At 38.2% G+C, this 23,366-nt stretch overlaps 2 protein-coding genes across 7 annotated transcripts in view; one reads left to right on the top strand and one right to left on the bottom strand.

The window, feature by feature from the left end:
- The window catches only part of LOC124612770 (mitochondrial protein C2orf69 homolog), a 230,000-nt gene extending 211,279 nt beyond the window's left edge, over positions 1 to 18,721 (bottom strand). For 3 of the 5 annotated variants that reach the window (XM_047141184.1, XM_047141168.1, XM_047141200.1), the window contains exon 1: positions 18,298 to 18,720. The gene's annotated coding sequence lies outside the window, so the exon portion shown is untranslated. Of the gene's footprint in view, positions 1 to 17,255; positions 17,377 to 18,297 lie in introns of all 5 variants that reach the window. The other 2 variants (XM_047141176.1, XM_047141192.1) reach the window with 2 other exon arrangements.
- The window catches only part of LOC124612812 (putative peptidyl-tRNA hydrolase PTRHD1), a 29,848-nt gene continuing 25,121 nt past the window's right edge, over positions 18,640 to 23,366 (top strand). Inside the window, exon 1 of one of the 2 annotated variants that reach the window (XM_047141235.1) lies at positions 18,640 to 18,750. The gene's annotated coding sequence lies outside the window, so the exon portion shown is untranslated. The other variant, XM_047141242.1, reaches the window with a different exon arrangement.

The following is a 23,366-nucleotide window of genomic DNA, read 5'->3' as shown; positions in this document are numbered from 1 at the left end:
TAAAAACTTTGAGGTTCGCCGATGACATTGTAATTCTGTCAGAGACAGCAAAGGACTTGGAAGAGCAGTTGAACGGAATGGACAGTGTCTTGAAAGGAGGATATAAGATGAACATCGACTAAAGCAAAACGAGGATAATGGAATGTAGTCGAATTAAGTCGGGTGATGCTGAGGGAATTAGATTACGAAATGAGACACTTAAAGTATAAAGGAGTTTTGCTATTTGGGGAGCAAAATAATTGATTTCGCAGGAGAGCTTCTGTAAAGTTTGGAAGGTAGGAGACGAGATACTGGCAGAAGTAAAGCTGTGAGTACCGGGCGTGAGTCGTGCTTCGGTAGCTCAGATGGTAGAGCACTTGCCCGCGAAAGGCAAAGGTCCCGAGTTCGAGTCTCGGTCGGGCACACAGTTTTAATCTGCCAGGAAGTTTCAAAATAACTGATGATGGTCGAAGTAGAGAGGATATCAAATGTTGACTGGCAATGGCAAGGAAAGCGTTTCTGAAGAAGATAAATTTGTTAACATCGAGTATTGATTTAATTGTCAGGAAGTCGTTTCTGAAAGTATCTGTATGGAGTGCAGCCATGTATGGAAGTGAAATATGGACGATAAATAGTTTGGACAAGAAGAGAATAGAAGCTTTAGAAATGTGGTGCTACAGAAGAATGCTGAAGATTAGATGGGTAGATCACATAACTAATGAGGAGGTATTGAACAGAATTAGGGAGAAGAGGAGTTTGTAGCACAACTTGACAAGAAGAAGGGACCGGTTCGTAGGACATGTTCTGAGGCATCAAGGGATCACAAATTTAGCATTGGAGGGCAGGGTGGAGGGTAAAACTCGTAGAGGGAGACGAAGAGATCAACACACTAAGCAGATTCAGAAGGATGTATGTTGCAGTAAGTACTGGGAGATGAAGAAGCTTGCACAGGATAGAGTAGCATGGAGAGCTGCATCAAACCAGTCTCAGGACTGAAGACCACAACATCAACAACAACAACAACAACAGCAGCAACATAAAACATCTACTCAAGTGAGAGGGATGTGAAAGAAACTTCCATGGAAGTGATATGTTCTCTCATTGGCATCCTTATTTTGACTGGCTTAAAGGGTGAAAATTAAAGTAATGTTGAAGTTTGGAGAAAAGAAAGCACTGGTACGATGATTCTTAGAGCTTATATATCATACAGGCTGTTCTTACTTCTCCTCTTAGTTGACAGGAACAGAAAGATAAGAATAACACAAATTAGCACCAGCCATGTCATATTTTGATAAATTTGTCACAAACTGTAAGGAAAGCTGTATGTAATTTTCTGAGAGGTAAAAATAAAAGATTTAAATTGAATTATTTTGAAAATATCCTTACTATTATCACTATTTCGAAAAACTGTAGTAATGATTACATAAAACGAATGTATGAACACCTTCCTTACAGCCTCACTTAGCCCACTCATAGCACGAATGCTTTGTAACATGTACCTACCGCAATAAAATTGAAAGGTGTCCGTAAATATCTCATGAAAACGTCTTCTGCGAGTAGTGGGTGGTTCCCGCAATAGACAAGAAATTTCTTCATTATTCGCTTCACAACAATAAAGGAGCTAAGTGACAGCACAACACAAACGATGACTAACTGTAATGTTGGAAGACCTACACTGTAGTAAGGGGTCTAATAATCAAGTGATTTTCAAAAGTTACGCCTAAGTACAGTACACACATTTTAATTTGGTTGCTTTAAAATATGTGTGGCGTGATGCAGAGGAAGTACGTTCTGCAAAATGGGTCAATCCTCAATGTGGACAGTTAGCTTTATTTTCCGAGAAAGAACTGTAGATAGCACCGCGATGCGCTGAAGTGCTTGATCATTGTATAAAAAAGATTTTTACAAATAAGCAATGCCAACTGTTTCAATGGCTCTTTAGTTCCTGGTTCAATAAAAAACCAAATATACTTCATGTTTCGGCATGTTAAAATTGAAGTGTTCAAAGAAAATACTTTTCATTCTAAACTTCAGTTATTCATTAATGTTGATGATGTTGGGAGAAATATAGGGGTACTAGCTAATAGCCGATTGCACTTAGAAGTATTCGCCTCAGAAAGGTTGGGAACCACTGGTCTTAGGAACACGATGGCTGGCTGAGAGAGTCAAGCACACGACCACTGGTGTTACAAACGCTGACGCGATCGCTCCACGGTCCCCAACGGCACAAGCCGCGCTTGGGGCGCCCAATGCAACATTGGTATACAGTGTGAATCACAATTAAGAGAGAAAACAGACACGCGGGAAAAAGGGGTGCGAGGGGACCAAATGAGAAGACGCTCGTGCGGAAAAATGTTATCGAACTGGCCTAGATTACACTGTCTAAAATGATGGTAGACAATTACCTCTAGTAGCGAAGGATGTCAGAAAACATTACTCGTAGCTACATGATAAACAAACAAATGATATATTTTTGCCATTACGCAAATAATTATACAAAGTTGGAAGTGTTATGCCCTTGATTTCAGATTTACATTTACGCATGCGCGCGCGCATGTGTATGTGTGTGTGTGTGTGTGTGGGGGGGGAGTGCGAATAGTCTCACTAGAGCAAAAAGTTTTAATGAATTCAACAGCTTTTTACGATGTCAGTATAGGTGAAACGGCTTTTATGTCAAAAATTAATGTTTAATACAGTATAACCTCGTTAGCGCGAAATCGCGTAAGACCAACTCGCGGTTAACGCGAAAAATAATATTGGTCCCGCCAGAAATACATTACTTCTTATGGTATGTTTTATCGGTCAACAAGAATTTCGGTTAAGGCGAATTACGAACTCTGTTTCAGTTCCTAGCGTAATTAAATTTCACTGTAAACTTCCGACTTTAGAGTATTCTAAAGCGTAATTTTTTTCCGCAATGAATGTAGGTAATGTAACTACAAAGCTAATTATACTTATTGTTGACTCGTTTTTAACGTATAGTAGGTCGGTAGCCGCGATTATCACCTCAACAATCAGCGTGTGCTGTACATTGTAAGACATTAAATAATGTGTACAGCAGCATTTAGGAATGTACTCACTGCCAGATTTGACAGGTGTTCTGTTAGTCGTAGCCATATCGAGTTGGAATACTGAATAAAAACTACAGTTACAACCGGTACCGTAGCACGCGAAAATGGCAAAGAGGAAACAGACAGCTCTAAATTAGGGTGACCAAACGTCCTGGAAAACCGGGATTGTCCCGGTTTTCATCTCTGTGTTCCAGTGTCCCGAAAATTTGTTTCTGGACGCTCAGAAGTCCCGGAATTCAGTTTTTAAATACATTTCGTGAAACTTCTCAAATTTTTGGGATTTCGCTATATTAAAGGAAATACAACACAAGAAATTAATATATTTTAGCTTATTTGTCTAAAACCTCCATTCTCCCATACTAGTAATCACAGTATCAGTATTGATACACTCAGGCAATAATTTACTTTGAGCGGTACTTTGGCCAACAAGTAGTAAGTTGTGTAAGTTGTATTATTGTAACAGAGCTATGAAACCGTCCGATTGTCGCGCCACTTACTCACTCACTCATTGTCAGAACAGTGTAGTAGTTGATGTTTTGTCAGACAAACTGCAATACTTTTTTCTCATGTTAGTGGTATTATTGCTGCAGTACTGTGAAACGCAATGCCGAAACGTGCCTGCAAATTCAGTGACTTATTCCAAGGAATGGAATTTCTTTAAGAAAGGTCGTTTTGATTACAAAGCAGAGTGTTCCGTATGTAACTGTTTTATTAGTATAAGTCATTGTGGACGTTCCGACATAGTTGATCACATCAGGTCAAAGAAACTTATTAACAGATACAGTGCACCGAGCTGCAGTAAAACTCTACAAAATTATTTTGTGAAACATCAATCAAGTGAAGAGACGAAAGTTCGAGCAGCCGAGCTTACACTAGCCTACCACATGGTACAACATCACCAAACTTATAGATCTAGTAATTGTACTAATAAGCTTAACAGCATTATGTTTAATGATTCTTCCATTGCAAAAAAGTTTAGTTCAGCAAGAACTAAAGTGTCAGCCTTAGTGAAAGGAGCTATTGCTCCCCAGAGTGTAAAGGAAAGCCTTGAATACATCAAAAAGTCTTCTTTTAAAGCTTAAGATTCTAGATGATGTGGACCATGGTACCAAGAAAACAGCAACTGCAGAGCAGTTTGGAATACCTAAATCCACTTTATCTACGATTATTAAGAATCGAGAAAAAATTATTCATGCTGTGGCATCAGGTTCTGGAAACAAATGTGAACTACTTCGTACCGCCAAGTATGAAGACATCGAGACGTTACTGCTACAGTGGTTCAATCACATGCTTGCATGTAACATACTGGCCCTGTGATTCAGTCAAAAGCAAATGATATTGCTAGATATGGGCATCGAACACTGCCGTTGTTCTGCTGGTTGGTTGTATCGGTTCCAAAAGAGACATTCAATTTCATCTGTACAAATTTGTGGTGAAGCAAATAAAGTTGCGTACAGCTGGTTGCATGAATTCAACCGAGCGAAGGAAAAGGATGTCTCGTGTGATGTGTTGAACATGGATGAAACTGGATTTTTCTACAATCTTTTTTCTACAATCTTTTTTCCAAATCACACCCTGGGCATAAAAGGTGGTAAGTGTCACGGTGAAGCAGGAAACAAACAACGTTTGACTGTTGTACTGCGCTGTAATGCTAACTGCACTGAGCAATTTCGTAGATCCGAGAAACCACGTTGTTTTAAAAACATAAAATATGGACACTTTACCTTGCATCTACTCTACAAGAAAGCTTGGATCGATGGCACACCATTTCGCAAGTGGCTTCTTCGTTTCAACAGTCGAATGGTTGCTCAAAATAGACATGTTCTTCTTACATTGGACAGATGTACTGCCCGTAACGTTCATGATCTGAACCTATCCCAACATAAAGGTTCAGTTTTTTCCACCTAACGCCACAAGCCGCCTTCAGCCTTTGGACCAAGGCACAATCTCTCTCATAAAGAGAGTTTATCGTAAGTGCCTTGTAAGAGCTGCAATTCGTGCTGCTGAAAAGAATGGTGCAACCCCAAATTGGAATCTGCTTGACGCAATAAAAGCCATCGTAGCAGCCTGGAACTCAGAATTGCCACAACATATATAGGGAAGTGCTTAAACAGAGCTTGGAGACATAGCAACACTGAAGATGTCCACGAGTTAGAAGATGCCACTTGATGTATGGGCAGTTCTGCAAGACGTTGCGAACCCTGGGATTAGTTTCGAAGAATTCATTAGTGTAGACGACGATCTTGCCGTTGTGCTTCTCTGGAATCGGATGTGCCAAAACCTGTGAACGATGTGCAAGAACGGCCATCAGAAGAAAGTGAAGAGAAAGAGAATACAGATACCATTCCACCTACCCGTCAGGAGATGTTTACAGCCTTGGACTGTTTAAAACGGTTCGCTTCAACATCCGATGTCACTGCTGGGTTTACGGACGCTATCATTACAATTGGTTGTGAAATTACAAAATATTATCGTTCCCATGAACTTCAGCGAACCATGACAGAATTTTTTCCAAGAAAGTAACGTACGTAATTTGTGAGTACCTGGATTTTACAATCACTTTATAGTGTTATAAGTCTACAATAACGTGATTTATAGTGTAGTGTATTACACATTAGTGTGCTGCTGTACATGTATGCTTATTAAAATCTGTGATTTTCACTTAACACGAATTTTTTTTACACGAACTCCTGATTTTTCTGTCCCTTCGGATTCGTGTTAACGAAGTTTTACTGTATAAATATCGAAATGCTATTGTTTAAACCGACAGACTTCCGTGAAATGGTTTAAGTTAATTTTCAGAAAGCAACCGGTAGCAGGGGCAGTTACTGGCATCGGTCGTTACACATGCCCTGAGTCGTACGTAGCGTTGGTCGATAAATGAATACAATAACTTAGAAAAACGTAAAATCTGTTCATTGTTGCCGAGCAGTTGCTCAGTAACGAATTGCTGCTGAAGTTAAACCTTATCAAGGTTGGAACTCACTACATTTGCATCTATACTCCGCAAAACTCTGAAGTGCTTGGCTGGTGCTAAATACGGTAGCTACATTCACGAAGACGGCTTCGTTGCATATGTGTGTAAAATGTTGCAGCTAACTTCTCACGACTTTGTCAAGACAATAAATTTTTGAATGCAATTGCGCCCATGCGAAGTAATGCCGAGATACCGGAAACCTTTACTGCTATGGTACAAAATTTAATGTTTCCATTGATTTAAAAATGTTAGTCCGAAGATGTGAAAAATGTGAAACTACACCAAGTAGGTCACATTCGGACCATAACTTTTTGAACCACTGGAAGGAAGTTTCACCCTAGAATGTCCACTCGGCTATTTTCCTTTTGTTATGTTGTCACCCGTACCGGTTGTCCATAGGCGAGAATTTGTACACTTAAGAATTCCAATTTAAAGGTTGGCATTTCACGATTATTGTTTGAAAGTGGCTATTGTTAGGCAGTATAAAAATATGAATATCCACATGGTCTGCTCTGGCTGACAATTATTACAAATGCGACTACTTGTGTTACCATTCTCTTTTCTTTTCGATAGGAAATTTATTCATTTTTCAATATTTAAATCAATAAGAATGAAAACGCGCTGAAAAGAACTACTTTCCTAACCAATATTGCAATGGAACTTATAAAGCCTCAAATACAAAGGAAATGTCAAGCACCACAGATTACCAAGGAGATAAGGAGGCGTGTACTTCCACTATTTTGAGTGAAAGACAAGGTAAACAGTAGCAAGAGGAAAGAAAGGGAAAACGATTAAGATGCTACAAGTGTGGTAGATCACAGGGCAAATAACCAGCAAAAGGTGTATCAGGTGCAGTAAGTCGACCTTCCCTGAACATTTGAAGGAAGTTTGTGTCAATTGGTTGGACAGTGCAGACTGAAATAATCCATGTGTCAGTAATTTTGGAAATATCGGTTGAACTGTGAATTAATGAGTCTCATATACATGTATGGCAGTGTAGGGTTCACAAACTACACTTATTAATCATTTTTACTGCAACACAAGTTCACTTTAGTTTGTTTTCATTAAAATAGGTTATGTGTGGATATTATAAAACAATCAGCGCTTTCACGTGTGGAGCTGAGTCACATATTTTGTTTTTGACCGTTGTTAAATTAACAGTGAAAAGAATGGTGGGTGGCACCTGTCATCCAAGCGACCAATGATTAATAGGAATTCACGACTACTGCAGGGTTAAAACTTGGGTGTCAAATTTTTCAGTTAAAACGAAGCATAGCAAAGTTCTCGCCGAAAATGATTGTAAAATAACATACTCGAATGAGAAAAAAAAATTTTACCTCTAGATGCCAAGTTTTATGTCAAAGTGTTGACTACAGTATTAGAATATAAGTTAGTAGTTTATTTGTCCGGGGTTCACTTTTACAAACGGCTCCACTTTTGCACATATGGAAAGGGCGAAATGTTTCAGCCCGTCATTTCTTCGTCGAGTGAGATGAGCAAAATTTTTATAACACATCCCTACTAATTTTTCAATACCAACGGCTAAGAGGGCAAAAATATTGTTCATGATAATCTAGCGCTTGGTATTTCATGAACACCATCTTTATTAATTAATTATATGAATAGTAAACATTTAATTTTGTTATGAGTTTTTACCTGAATTTTGTCTCCTAAAATTATAGGTCACATACAAAATGGAATCCAGTATTGATTAGCAAAATATGTAATATTAGTTGTGATAAAATGCAGGATACCGCCTTGGCGTATCGCGTTGTTTTTATTTTCTTGTCTCATAATCTTCGAGCCATTAATCACGGCATAGCTACTACACAATGCTAAATGTTAAAGTTGCACACAAGTGGAATACATTTTTTTATTTCTGCAAGCAAGGATATATTTTCTGTACTTCATCTTTTTCTTTAAAATTGTTTTGATATCAAACAATCTCTTTTTTTCTCCATAGATTATGAATATCTATGGAGTGAACTTTCCGATGCGCATTAGCAGGATTTTTGTCGCCAAACTGGCTCTGAGCACTATGCGACTTAACTTCTGAGGTCATCAGTCACCTAGAACTTATAACTAATTAAACCTAACTAACCTAAGGACATCACACACATCCATGCCCGAGGCAGGATTCGAACCTGCGACCGTAGCGGTCGCTCGGCTCCAGACTGTAGCGCCCAGAACCGCACGGCCACTCCGGCCGGCTGTCGCCAAACTGCCCGCTATGTCACGCAGGAGCCAGTCACATTGCAGAGTATCCAATACTGATTATAAAGGAAGGACAGTTGTAATTGTGAGGGATTTACTCCTTACTTAACTCCACACGAAGCCCGCACACACTATAAACACACGAAATAATCTGCTTCCCGCCATTCTTAGGATTTGGGACTTGGAAAAGGCATCTGAAGTCAAGAGGTGGAGGCAGAGGCAGTACAACAGTGAGCAACCACCCAAATATAGCACCAGTACTTGACAATTTGTAGAGTGGGATGTTAGTTCTGTGGTGTAGCTGACAGAGTAACAAGTAGCCTAACCGCAAACGTTGGGATTCCCTCCCTCTGCTATTTGAAAATGTTGTCCAAGCGTTCATCACTCAGTCTGCTTCTGTACTTTGATTCCATAAATTTCATGCTGAAAAAAGAAATCTCACCCAGATATGTCGAGCTGGACATCGCCTTCACTGTGAGAACAACATGGACCAGCTTCGTACGCGCTTTTAAAGATAAATAACTTTGAAAATCAATCCATTCGAACTCTGCTGCAGCATTTTCTTCTTGAGAATATTCTCCGTGACGAGTAGAGAACTCTTCAGCATCACTCTCTATTAAGAGCGATTCGACGTACTGAGTTGCTTTCTTAAATCTTGGAAACGTTTGCAGAATTGACTCCTTAAAAAAGTCAAAGAATTCCAACGTATTGTTTGCTGGGATGAGAAGAAGAACCTTGCTTGGCAAGTGTTTGTTTCAAACGTGCAAATTGATTGTATTCACCTTGGATCAGATTTTTCCCCACAGATCCAGCGTTTTTTTGAGAATGAAGCAACATGTGAAACTGTTGCGTCATTCGCTTTATTCTATCCTCGAAGCAGTAAGTTAATGATATTTAAATTTTCCTGATGTCTGCGTAAAAAAGCAAATTTCTGCAGCCAAATCGGATCTTCTATTTCACGGAACTACTATCTGTTTCGTTCTTTCGTATATTTTATTAAGACAGGAAGCAACCATTTATAGCGTTGTAAAGTTGACACTATGAAGCCAACGAATTGCCGTGTACTGCTGCAGGATCACCAGACTGCCAGTCAAATTCATCATTGAGTGCTCTGAAGAAACTTCTCTGGATTGCATGAGCTTTAACTTTGTTGACTAACTTTATGACTGTTTCCATCACATCGTTCATATTTACAATCATTCCACAAACTGACTTACTAGTGCCTTACGATATGGTAAGAAAAATTATGGAAATTTCTTTTGACACAAGGCTATGAATCCCTTGTCCATGCTTATCACCGCGGGTCTCAATCACTTGCTCAGCCTAGCAACTTCTTTACGGAAATATATTCACAGTTGACAAGATAGTGCATCCTGTTAGTGGGGTCATATTTACCACGCTCGTCTCGTGTATTGAAATTATTAAATGTCGCTCCTCAAAAACCAGTCTATGCGTCACGCTGGGAAAAATAGCTGCAGCTATCACAGTCATTTTTAAGTTTTGCTTCTAAAAATGCAGTTTTGATTAACTCACCATCTTCGCAATTTTTTTCATTCTGTGCAGTAATTTTTGAAACCAGGAATGACTGCCTCATTTGCTGATTTATTCTGGTCTCATGGTACTAAAAATTAAATTGTTGACCATTAAACCTAGCAATACCAAAGAATTTTCCGTTAAGGTGTAACACCAATGGGGGTCCACTTTGTGCCCCCTATAAAAAAATCCTTAAATGTGTTTAACATTCATTAACAACATACTTTTCAAATAATGACTGATGCGTAAGTAGGGTAAAGAGCCTGAAAATATCTTTTAGCACACTCTAAGCAACAACGCCGCAATTTTCCGTAATGTTTACACCAAGTGGAGGGGTATTTTATAACACAAAAAATTGGGAAAGTAGAAATTTCGTTAACTGTCGTGGGTTTTCATTTGTGAACACTTTTTAAAAACATACATGTGTAAGATGGGTTCTGAACCTGAAAAATGGAATATGACATTTGTCGTGAATTTTTCAGAATTTAAAGTAACAGATTAGATTACGATATTTTCAAAAGGTGGGCACACAGCAACCCCTCCACCTTTGGTACTGCGAGGATTAAGTTTGGATTTTTGTTGTCTTACGTTTTCTTTCCTTAGAGCAGAATACAATACGAAATCCTTTTCACTCCCCGAGTTCACTATTTTGCAGTGACGTTTGATGTTGCCCTTCTTCCCAACTGATACCCTTGCATGGCGCAGCAAATCTGTCCTCTACCTGGGTAAAGTAGTAATCTGTTTCCTACTCTTAATGAAATTTTTTTTGCTTTTTGCATGAACACGCCAACATTACAACAAACTGTGTAGTACAATGCGTAAATAAAACTATCCATGTTCGCAAAAAAACTGACTGAAAACTGCAGTTGCGCGGCAGAAACAAGCACCTGTTGTGAGCCACGTCTCTGATCAGTGGAGCAATCCTGGTTACTCGACCTGAGCGTTAACGCCGTCTACCGAAGATGTCCCAGATGTTTCGCAATATTGCTAAATATGTGTGGGAATTTGATATACATCCTAAACTCTTTTTGGACTTTCTTTGTGTACCACCTACTCCTCGCCCACACCTCTCTCTGTGCATCACATCCTTCCCTTCTCTTCATATTCTCCTTCCCCCTCTTTATGTCCATTTCCTCACACCTCTCCCATCCATCCCTTACCTAGAGTATTGTTTATCGTTACTGCTATTGAAAATTTGATTGCGGATTGAAGTCACTTAAAATAAATGGGTAAATCGGTTGCGATCACTGGTTTACAGGGTGAGAGACATAGCTCTCCAACTTCTGGATATGTGAGGACCGTATCTTCGCGTGAGGACCGTATCTTCGCATAGTTGTAATCTGCGAATGGGTAGGAAACCGAGGCGAGGAACAAAACAAAGCAACCCCTTGTCGTGTTTGCAATTTTTGTTTAAAATTACATATACAGGGAGAAAGAATATATACAGAATGGCAGAAGTTAAGCTTCATCTCCACATCTTGTCATTAAAATTTGACAAACAGTACATTGTGTTTACGCTGTATTATTATTTCAGTGTCGAGGAATATTCAATATTAGTTGCCGGTATTGACCAGTGATGTAATGTTAATGGGTGCTATGAAGTCACATTTTGGTGCATATTTTTACATTTTTCTTGTTAGCTGGCAAAGCCAATAAATGTGAAAGCAAAAAAACCAAGTTGTGGTGACAGACTGATATGTAGCTTAGTCCATTTGAAAAATTGCCATGATACCATGTTATGCTCACAATGTCACTGACAATGTTTGATGCATGTTTTCTACGTCACTGGTCATAGCCAATGACTCCTGAAATATTCCCATTTATCCGTTATTTTGGACAGATTTTTGTTAAGATGGAACTTTTACAGATATAGATAAATGAGAGTTATGGCCATGGTAATGACCATACCCATGATAAAGCTTTCTTACTTAAGCAAGATGATGTTGCAGCTATTTCATTTAGCACATAACTTTAAGTTGAATAACTACAAATATACTTCCATACACAACATTATTTTGTGTCATTTGTAGAAGAAAATCATAGTACTCTTTTAGTATCGCAAACAATCTACACGATGAAGAGAATGCAAGTGAACAGACCTATTACTGCATACTCTGCTTTTATAGTATTGACCCTTCTAGTTTGTAAGTGGCACCTTCATTGCGATCATCAATATTTGCAGTGTTTCAAATAAAGTGGCAGTGAAGGTGATCACTATGTTGCACTTAAAGTTCAGCAAGGAGTCAGTCTGGGGGTTACCTGCTGCCCATGCCAGACATTGAGAAATGGAAAGAAGATGGAGGTTTAATGCCCAATTTATAATATCATTAGAGATGGACGCAAGCTCGGATTGGGGAGGGAAATCTGTTATGTTCTTTTCAAAGGACACAAGCTGTCACTTGCCTTACTTTATTTAGTGAAATCTGGATGGCCAGGCAAAGATCCAAATCACTATTCTCCTGAGTGTGAGCCACAGTGCTCAGCGATAAGGGCTGATTTACAGCAAAGATAAATTACACCCGTAATCACAGTTACATGGTTTTGAACAGAGGAAACTTTTCACAGTGTATCTTCAAACTAATATATGGCTTGTACATCCATCAGTAGCAACAAACTCACCTCTTCTCACCACACTGATGAATAATAATTTACCCCATGTGTCAATAGTACTTGAATCAATTACAAATAGTGAATAAATGCACTACTTTATTCTGGTTAGGTAGTATCTGCTTTGTACCAATATTTCCCAGTTACAGTTATATGCTATACAAACCATGTTGTAAATGGCTCAGTGGTTCTGGAAAGGGCATCAGTAACATTTTTCAAGAAAATAAGGTTAGAGATACTGCCTACAGGAAAATTAAAGAGACCTTTGGAGAAAAGAGAACCACTTGTGTGAATATCAAGAGCTCAGATGGAAACCCAGTTCTAAGAAAAGAAGGGAAAGCAGAAAGGTGGAAAGAGTATATAGAGGGTCTATACAAGGGCGCTGTACTTGAGGATGATATTATGGAACTGGAAGAGGATGTATATGAAGATGAAATATGATACTGCGTGAAGAGTTTGCTGAAAGACCTGAGTCGAAACAAGGCCCCGGGAGTAGACAACATTCCATTAGAACTACTGTGCCTTGGGAGAGCCAGTCCTGACAAAACTCTACCACCTGGTGAGCAAGATGTATGAGACACACGAAATACCGTCAGACTTCAAGAAGAATATAATAATTTCAATCACAAAGAAAGCAGGTGTTGACAGATGTGAAAATTACCAAACTATCAGTTTAATATGTCACGGCTGCAAAATACAAACACGAATTATTTACACATGAATGGAAAAACTGGTAGAAGCTGACCTCGGGGAAGATCAGTTTGGGTTCCGTAGAAATGTTGGAATATCCGAGGCAATACTCACCCTACGACTTATCTTAGAAAATAGATTAAGGAAAGACAAACATGTGTTTCTAGCATTTGTAGACTTAAAGAAAGCTTTTGACAATGTTGATTGGAAAACTCTCTTTCAAATTCTGAAGGTGGCAGGGGTCAAATACAGGGAGCGAAAGGCTATTTACAATTTGTACAGAAACCAGATGGCAGTTACAAGAGTCGAGGGGCATGAAAGGGGAGCAGTGGTTGAGACGGGGTTGTAGCCTACCCCCAATGTTATTCAATCTGTGTATTGAGCAAGCAGTAAAGGAAACAAAAGAAAAATTCAGTGTAGGAATTAAAATCCATGGAGAAGAAATAAAAACTTTGAGGTTCGCCAATGACATTGTAATTCTGTCAGAGACAGCAAAGGACTTGGAAGAGCAGTTGAACGAAATGAACAATCTCTTAAAGAAGGATATAAGATGAACACGGACAAAAGCAAAACGAGGATAATGGAATGTAGTCGAATTAAGTCGGGTGATGCTGAAGAAATTAGATTAGGAAACGAGACACTTAAAGTAGTAAAGGAGTTTTCCTATTTGGGGAGCAAAATAACTGATAATGGTCGAAGTACAGAGGATATAAAATGTAGACTGGCAATGGCAAGGAAAGCGTTTCTGAAGAAGAGAAATTTGTTTACATCTAGTATAGGTTTAAGTCTTTTCTGAAAGTACTTGTATGGAGTGTAGCCATGTATGGAAGTGAAACGTGGATGATAAATAGTTTAGACAAGAAGAGAATAGAAGCTTTCGAAATGTGGTGCTACAGGATAATGCTGAATATTAGATGGGTAGATCACATAACTAATGAGGAGGTATTGAATAGAATTGGGGAGAAGAGGAGCTTGTGGCACAACTTGACTAGATGAAGGGATTAGTTGGTAGGACATGTTCTGAGGCATCAAGCGATCACCAATTTAGTATTGGAGGGCTGTGTGTAGGGTAAATATTGTAGAGGGAGACCAAGAGATGAATACACTAAGCACATTCAGAAGGATGTAGGTTGCAGTAGGTACTGGGAGATGAAAAAGTTTGCACAGGGTAGAGTAGTATGGAGAGCTGCATCAAACCAATCTCTGGACTGAAGACCACAACAACAACAACATCACTATTTGTAAATTCAGTTTCACATTATACGTGATATACGTCATGAAGGTATGGGACATAGAGGACCACACATAGTATGCACTTTTCTCAGTGGTTATATTAAAAATAATATACCAGAAAAGGCAAAAGAGATGTGTTTATTTTCCAATGGCACTGGAGGCCAAAGCCAGAGTAGCACTGGTATCCAAAACCCAATGATACTGGTTGGGACGATTTGTCAAAGTTATCCACTACTACACAGAAATAGGTCATTCATTCCTCCCAGTTAATCGTAATTCTGGCATTAAAAAGGGACACTTGAAACAAACTGATCATGTACAAGCACCTACGGAGTATGTAAAAATGTTGGTGGTGGCTAGTTCAAGCTGCAAGTTTAGACATGTATTTCATGACGAAACTCTTAACTGATTTCAAAAACTGGTGGAAGAAATTTTATGAGACAAAAGTTTTATCTGTTCCTTAAAGGAAGAATTTTGTAAAGAAGAAAAAGAAAATTTCTGTATATCAAACTACTAAATGTTTGAATGCAACAATCACAACAAGGAGTGTTGAAAACTTGTGACTTTATGGATAGATTAATATCTCATAGCTTTAAATTAGCACAATGTGAAAATATATCATTCCCTATAGAAAAGACATACTTAGTGTATGATTAAATAAAAAAATGGATAATATTAAATAATTCCAGCAGTGTATTCCAAGAGAACGTATTATACCCTTCTATGAAGGAGATCTGTGAGTGGTCAACAAAGGATGTAGAAGAATCTGATTAAAAGACTTCATGTCAAACCTCATGAAACTAAATTTTGTACACAAATGCATTTTCTGGTAAATATGTCTTAGTGCCATTATCTTTATTGGTTTTCAGTTTTGCAAAATTAAAATAGTTTGTGCTGTGTTATGTTTGCTCTAAAATATTTTCTTTGTCTTGGTTTTGAAAAGGGCACCAGTCCCTTTATATGTTTATTTACTAGCTCAACAAAATTGTAAAAACGTAAGAGGATTTGACAGAGTTTGTCTTTTCACAACAAGGAACTGTGAAAATAAGTTTCCACACTTCTCTAACGTTTTTCTGGCAAAATTTTCCGAAGCTAGGGCTTGCTGACTTATGCCCTTTTCAAAACCACTGATTCAACTACAGTTTTAATTTATACTCAGTAACAACAATGATAAGTTTGAAAATTACACTTCATTTCCTTTTTAATCCTATGGATAACTAAATTTTTCTGTGTTCATTGGAAACTGCATAATTAAATAGTGGCAAGCAAAGACCACTCACAGTAACCAAAAATGTCCCATGTGTTTGCTATTTATAACAGAACTATGGTAAGTTTCTGTGGAAAATGTTGGATGGCTCAAATGACTGAGCGCTATGGGACTTAATAAAATGTTGGAGCAAAAGCATTCTATTACTATCCTATGTAAATTGGTTCTTTCTGAAGCTGATGTTGGGGATGTCTACACACCCAGTAGGTTTAGGTTTGTTTCAACTTCTGAATTGTTAATGGTTATGCACAACTGTAAAGAGTGAAAAACTGATCACTATGCAGCTCCTGCATATATTGCATAACCACTCCTCAACCATTTTCTCAATGAAGCACTGCCATTAATTAAGGCTGTTGGTTGCACCTTTCTGATGCTATCAAAAAGCTATTAATAACTCCTCTACATCATAAATGATACATAAAAAGGATGTCTACTAATTGCCATATGCATCACTGCATACAAATTCTGATTTGCTCAAAAGTGAAATGCAAATTTTATTCTTTGTGTGTTTAAAATTTGCAACATGAGTTATTTCCATAGTTAAGCTTTGTTACAGGCATATGATGAAGATCTGTTTGTTTATCTTTTTACACAGTGCATCTATGTGCTCCCCCCATGCCAAATGATTGTCTATTATAGTTCCTAGAAAATTTGTGCTGGTTACTTCTTTAATAGTCTTTGTTAATATAAATGGAAAGACTATTAAAGATGTAAATAAAGATGTACACAAACACGGTACAAGAGGAAATGAAAATTACTACATGATAAACAGAAATCTAAAACTGTCTATGACTGCCCCAGAAGAAGCAGGCAAAATGTTTTCTAGGAACTATAATAGACAAACATTTGGCATGGGGGGAGCACATAGTTGCACTGTGTAAAAAGATAAACAAACAGATCTTCATCATGCATAAAACAGCTAAGACTGTGGATGATAAAGTCCTCAGATCAATGTATTATGGACTTGTCTTCCCACATTTGTCTTATTCGGTTCATATATGGGGAAATGCACAAGCTGGCTACCTAAAAAGAATATTCACAATTCAGAAAGTGAGATGCATTGCAAAAATACCACCAAGACAGACCTGTAGGCAAGCTTTTGTACACTATAATATTACGACTGTATATTCACTGTATATATACCAAAGCATAATGGTGGTAAGGTCAAGTGATAAACACCTCCTAAATAAAGATGTACACAAACACGGTACAAGAGGAAATGAAAATTACTACATGATAAACAGAAATCTAAAACTGTCTATGACTGCCCCAGAAGAAGCAGGCAAAAGGTTTTTTAATAAACTCCCCAAAATCATTAAAAAAGAAACAGATCTAAAATGTTTTAAAAATCATTTGAAACTATATCTCACAGAGAAATGTATATACAGTTTGAGTGAATACTAAGATGTGTTTAAATATATCATTACTGAAATGCACCTGTAAAAATTATCATTTCTGTATGTTTTTTTGATTTGTATGTACATATAATGTGAAACATGTAAAACCTTTGTATGATTATGGACTATTTCTGTTTAATCATTTGTTTCATTTATATACATATTGAAATCAAGTTTGATGTTAATAGGCTATTGTATGACACACCCAATACTATCAGCTGGATTTTCAGCTGGAGTCCATGGGCAAAGAATAAATAAATGATCCTGATATTGAAGCTTGGACATACCATTAGTTCTGTCATCCTATTTGCTCCAAACTGCTGTAGCAGTGGCATCTCTGATTTTTCTCGGTGTCATTAATAAATGACTAAAAGAAGTTCGAAAGGAAGTTTCGTACACCTAACTCCGCTGGAAAAGGAAAGGACATACCCATTTTAGCCCAGCATTCGCTCTGAAAATTATTTACGAAACCTAAATGATATAAGTTGGACTAGTTGGCCATATGTCAAATGAAAATCACCACTTTCCCATACAGTACAATAGGATTCAGCATTTTGGCCACGGGGACAATTGGCGTTATGCGAAAATTTGTTACAAGTAGCCTAACTTATTTTAAACATTTTCACATATGAATAATAATAATCTGTATTCCTCACTTTTGAAGCCAACGGTATGATTCTGTGTGCGAGATGTGGGTACGCCTTTAACGTTGCATTGCAAAGAAACGCTGTCATAAGCGCACACCACAACATACCGAACCGTACTATGCGTCGCAGAATACGGGGGCGGTTAATGACAACAACTTTCTGTGCAATTTCAATATTGAATGTAAGTGTTAATAGCAATAGGGGCAATAGTGGGAATGGGGTCAATGTAGCACTAATGTAGTGTAAATTTCCAACAATAGACGGGGACAAACAGTCTTAGTTCTACTCTAGGATGAGATCAAAAATCTTTGAAAAATTCTGATATTTCGCCAGTTAATTTAATATATGAACATTTTGCGCTCGTTAATTTCGGGTCGCGACTGCTTTAAAACTTTACGAAAATGATAAAATATGTGACACATTAGACTTTCTCTGTAATGCAAAACGCTTTACGTGATTATTACTTCTTCCAGTACACTGCAGTAACTAGAAAACTATTCCCAGCAGTCACGATGAGGTAAGGTACTGTTACGGCAGCCTCAATAAAGGCCACAAAATGTAGACTTATGTCATTTAGAGTAAAACTGGTCGGAATATAGAAGGAAAAATTATTTTAATTGTGCATGTACACTTTATCAGATGTTCAAATTTCGTAATAATGTGCATATATTTTGGTACTCACACTCAGCTCCTTGTGCCGATGACTGTCAGTACACTCAACACGGTTTATTAAGAACACCACCAAATCGAAGTTATACAACGCCTGATGAAAATGATGTATCAGGAATCCACTACTTTGCTCTTACATCCATTACTAGAAAATTGTAAATTCCTTCGCGGTCTTCGACAGGGTAACAGCACAATACTTCGTGTCATATCACGTCCACTTTCCTACATAACAAGTTCTCCATGAAAGTAAGTGAATATTCCCTATAACTTCTTTTCACTCTCCGACGTATACACTTTACGCACTCTCCCAAGCGGCACAGGTAAACCATAATCCATTGCACGAAATTCAAAGATAATAAAAATCACACACAGAGGCGCTCAAACAATGAACATGGTATACTTAATTGTACATCGTTGAAGTTGCCTGACAGCGGTGTACACTGTACACACCGACGGATGAGTGAAAGTACGTAAACAAACGAAGTTGGGTTGCGTTTTAGGCCTGTTGTAATCTGTCAAATGTTAAAAAAAACTCCGATTTCGTTAGAGGGAAACGCCACACGCAGCTTAATATATGTACCGGTAGTTTGTTAAATCTGTTAAATGTAAGACGTAAATTCAATTATATGGTGATATTACGATGAATAGAAAAATACCACATTGTCATTGGAACACAATTAATGAGGTTACCAAATCAGCTCGTAATTATAAAATAGTTTTGTATTACGCAACAGGCATAAAAAGCATTTACAGATGCCACGTCAAAAATGATAATACAGCTTCATATTCGCAATGAAATATTGTCGTAACTGTAAAGTTGAAACGGTGTAAGAGAGATTGCGTCAATTCAGAACAGCCGGGTCGGTTCGCAGCGTGCGGTAATCCCGTTATCATCCATCGGTACATCATATGACGCGTAAACATATCTCATTTACGTACCCTCTCTTTGTCACTTGTATTTGAATTTCACATAGAAACTTCAGAGTACAAAGAAAAAATGTGTTTTACAATAAACTTTTCATTGCGTGGAGAGGACATTCTAACCTTTAACAACTGCTTATTAATTTTCCTATTTATACTTGTATTTGTAGACCTGGTAAATAGTGAGGCTAAACAAGTTATTGCATTGATAACTGTGAAATTACTCCGTTAACCGTTTAATACCCCCCCCCCCACCACCACCACCACCACCACCTCCTCCTCAAGAGCTACACCTTATAGGCAGTCTTAATGTATTTTCTGCTTCTGAAACTCTGTGGTTTCGATTTTCTCACAATTGCTTTCCGGTACTGTGGATCATTTATTATCCATCTTTGCATTTATGAACGTATCTGATGTTATTTTGTTTGCTATTCGGGATCACATGTCAGAGACCGAGTGAGGTGGCATGGTGGTTAGCACACTGGACTCTCATTCGGGAGGACGACGGTTGAATCCCGCGTCCGGAGATGATTGAGGTTTTCCATGATATCCCTAAATCGCTCCAGGCAAATGCCAGGGTCGTTCCTTTGAAAGGGCACGGCCGACTTCCTTCCCCATCCTTCCCCATTCCGATGAGACCAATGACCTCGCTGTCTGGTCTCCTCCCCCACAACAACCCAACCCCACCTGTCAGAGACATTTTAAGTTACCTTATTATGTTAAATAGGATGTCTTTTGTCTAAGCCAGTTTCATGTGGTGGTTCTGAATGAACTAAGCGTCACACTGTTTGCCTGTGCTAATGACATGTTAAATAATTATAAACTTATGTATTTGTGGCTGTCTTGGGTTTTCTAAAGTCTGGCAGCTGGACTGTAAATCTACTGTTCTGGCATGTATCATGTTGATGAATAGGCTGGTGAAGTCTATGTTTGTGTTGATTTTCCTTTGTGTGAATTTAGAGTCAGTGTTTTTAGTCTTTTGAAATATGGTCTTCATGGCTCTTTATTTTTTATTGCACAAATGCTTCTGATTGCCCTTTTTGAAAAATAAGATTTTTTTCCCTTTGTTTTTTTATCTGTAATACATGAACTGGAGTGGATTACGGTCTTTTCATCATTATAATACAGTTAATTAATTCCAAACCATTTACTGTGCTCTGTGAGATGATTCTTATTTTAATGCTGCTAAAACTTTTCCAGCTGTAACAGATGTGGTGTCATCTGCACATAATGTGGACTTACACAACGTAATACTAGGCAAGCCATCAATATAGATTTTGGATAGTAAAGGTTCAAACATAAAACACTGTAGCACACTGCATGTGACATCCACAACATTTGATATCCTATTCTTGAACTGTGCAGTTTGTGTTCTCTGACTCACGATCACACACTATCTAATCAAAGACAGTTCTGAGTCTGTCAATCTGTAGTTACGATTTCCTGCCATTCTAGAAGTATAGCTGAGATATTATACTTAATTCTTCAATCTCCATTCCACTGAGAGGACAATGTCTCTCAAAAAGAAAGTGACCCTCCATTTTGTGCCTGACATAACAAGCAATCCAGGATCTGCCTGAGGCCTTAATTGCATTGCCTTAGTTGCACTTTGTTTCGCAGTTACACAGGCTTAAACAGAAGGTTATTCTTTGTTCTGCCAGTTAGTAACTAATCATTTGTTATTTTAGTTAAGATGAACTGTTATCAGAATCACCGCATAAACTGTAGTGGTAATGGTTTTAACCAACCAAGCAACCCGTTGTCCAGCAAATTTATAGTTTCATTTTGTTGGAGAATGTAATAGAGGACATTCATTTGTCAGTGGCTAAGAGTGAAGGGGGCATTGTCAGTTTACATCATACATATCTTGTTTGAAACATTGGATCTTATTGTTCTTCAGCCTGACTATATTCACACAAGGGGAAGTCACAACAGTTTGAAATACCACCATTGTCCATTACCACACTCACAATCTTCCTCTTTATCTTGTGTCTTTGTCCTGCAACAGTGCAGGGTTGCCATGGTTATTAACAGATTTGGCTTGGTTAATTTAAGGGGTGACGGGATTCCTTCTTGTCACCATCTTATTACCAGCCCCCTTCCCTCCCCTCCCCCCTCCTCCTCCAGCTGCGGGATGGAATATTATACCCCAATTGTTTGCATATAGCGTCATTCATGAGAAAATGAGTGAAAGTTTTCTAAATGTTTCTGAATCATGTAACTGCAGCTAGACTTGAGTGCCAGCCTGGTATTCACCTTGCGGCGTGTGGAAAATGGCCTAAATACCACGTCCATGTTGGTCGGAAATACGTCCGATCCCACCCGTCTGCTTTGACCCATGACGTCACAAATATGGCGGAAACAAAAACAAACACACACACTTTCCACAAGAAGCCTAATGACACTAACGGGAGAAGCGCGGGAAATGGGGTGTTTTGGGTGGGGGGCAAACTAAATATAAACAAATTTAGACGCCTTGCGTAGCTACAACGTGTAAGTGAAGACAGCCATGCATGAATACCCACCCACCTCCCCAGGGGTCGTAACCCCTGCAACCCATAGAAGATAAAGATGCTTCAGTAGCTGATTAGTGTTTTTTGTCTTTTTAAAAAAAAAATCTCACGGGATAGAACGAACAGATCAGAAAGATAAATATAATAAACTAAAACAGAAATTCAAGGAAACAGATAATTAAAATAAGTAATAAGTGTTTTTAAATTTAAAAAAAAAAAAAAAACATCTCACGAGATAGAACGAACAGATAAGAAAAGTAAATAAAATAAGATAAAACAGAACTGGAGACAGCCACACTCAAACCAAACTCTGTGCCGTCATGACGTCACACACGACAACACCCTTACGTCACGGGTCAAAGCCCACGCGTTGGATCGGACGCATCTGTCGACCCTGTTGGTCGGCACACAAACCCTCATTGCTGATCCACTTTGTGGATTTGATTTAGGGCTGGAGCACCTCTGCATTCTGGAAGTGGGTGTTAAACACACTTGGCTATCCGTGTGGGTCATTACCGCACCAACAATGAAACGACTAATATTTGCCACTAACTTCCCCTAACTTGTGTTATGCATGCACTCAGGGCATTTTCCTTTTGTTGTGCCCCTCAGCTGTTTGATGGCAGATATCTCATGGTGCAGGCACATTCACATTTTTCTACCTACTATACATTCTCTAAGGACATGTAAAAATAACTGAGAAAAATATTCTATGGAATTTACTTGCCTGGTGACAGTTATTTCACTTTGGCAATCTTCACAAAACAGTGTGCTTCTCAGTCAACACTATCATATTCAATTATATTTATAGCTATTTTGGGGCTAAGCAATAGGTATTTGATATCCTCGTGATGGCTCCAATGCTCATATCGTGTCAAACACATTTTACTGGCTGTACATGTTCACTTTGCTAGCAGCTCTCAGGCAGGGAAAAAATAACTCATTTAGTTGACAATGAAGCAGGTCAAATAAACTGTTGATGTAGGCTGCACTCCTATTAACTCATACACAAATGGTTTTTGTAAATTTCATTGTTTCAGATAAATGTGAAATGACTCATCCAGAACATTCTAAAACATTTAAATAATCATCTGATCTAAATATTGCTGCAGTATCAGTGGATTTTAGTGAAAATTATTCTTTTCCTGTCGATGATGAACCTTAAGCATACCATTGGACATCTGACTCTTGCATTATATGTACTATTACAAACAGTTAAGTGTCTGTGTGTTTTATGTGATGACATGAAACATAATGTATTTATGGTCCACAAAATTCGAAAAAATGTGGTTGAATTCATCAACTCGCACTTTAAAAGAACCCACTATTTTAATGATAACTATGCAGGCCAATACAAAAGCAATTTTAGTTTTGTAAACCTATATCTGTACCAAAAGAATTTCGATGTAAGTGATTGAGTTCCGATTCTTTGCAACTAGCCATGGGAAAAGCTGATTGTGATGGTATAGGAGGGACAGTCAAAAAATTAGCATGAATGCAATGTTCAGAGACCCCTAGAAAAACAAATATGATCTGAATTAGATTTGTTTTACTCTTGTAATGTTAACATCACTAAAATGGAGACAGAAGAACTTTGAACCATTAGATTGTTTAGGGAAATTGGAAGCAAGGGATATCAATAGTGATG

The sequence above is a fragment of the Schistocerca americana genome, chromosome 1, assembly GCF_021461395.2.
Source record: "Schistocerca americana isolate TAMUIC-IGC-003095 chromosome 1, iqSchAmer2.1, whole genome shotgun sequence".
NCBI classification, from domain to species: domain Eukaryota; kingdom Metazoa; phylum Arthropoda; class Insecta; order Orthoptera; family Acrididae; genus Schistocerca; species Schistocerca americana.
This window is presented reverse-complemented; position numbering and strand designations above follow the sequence as displayed.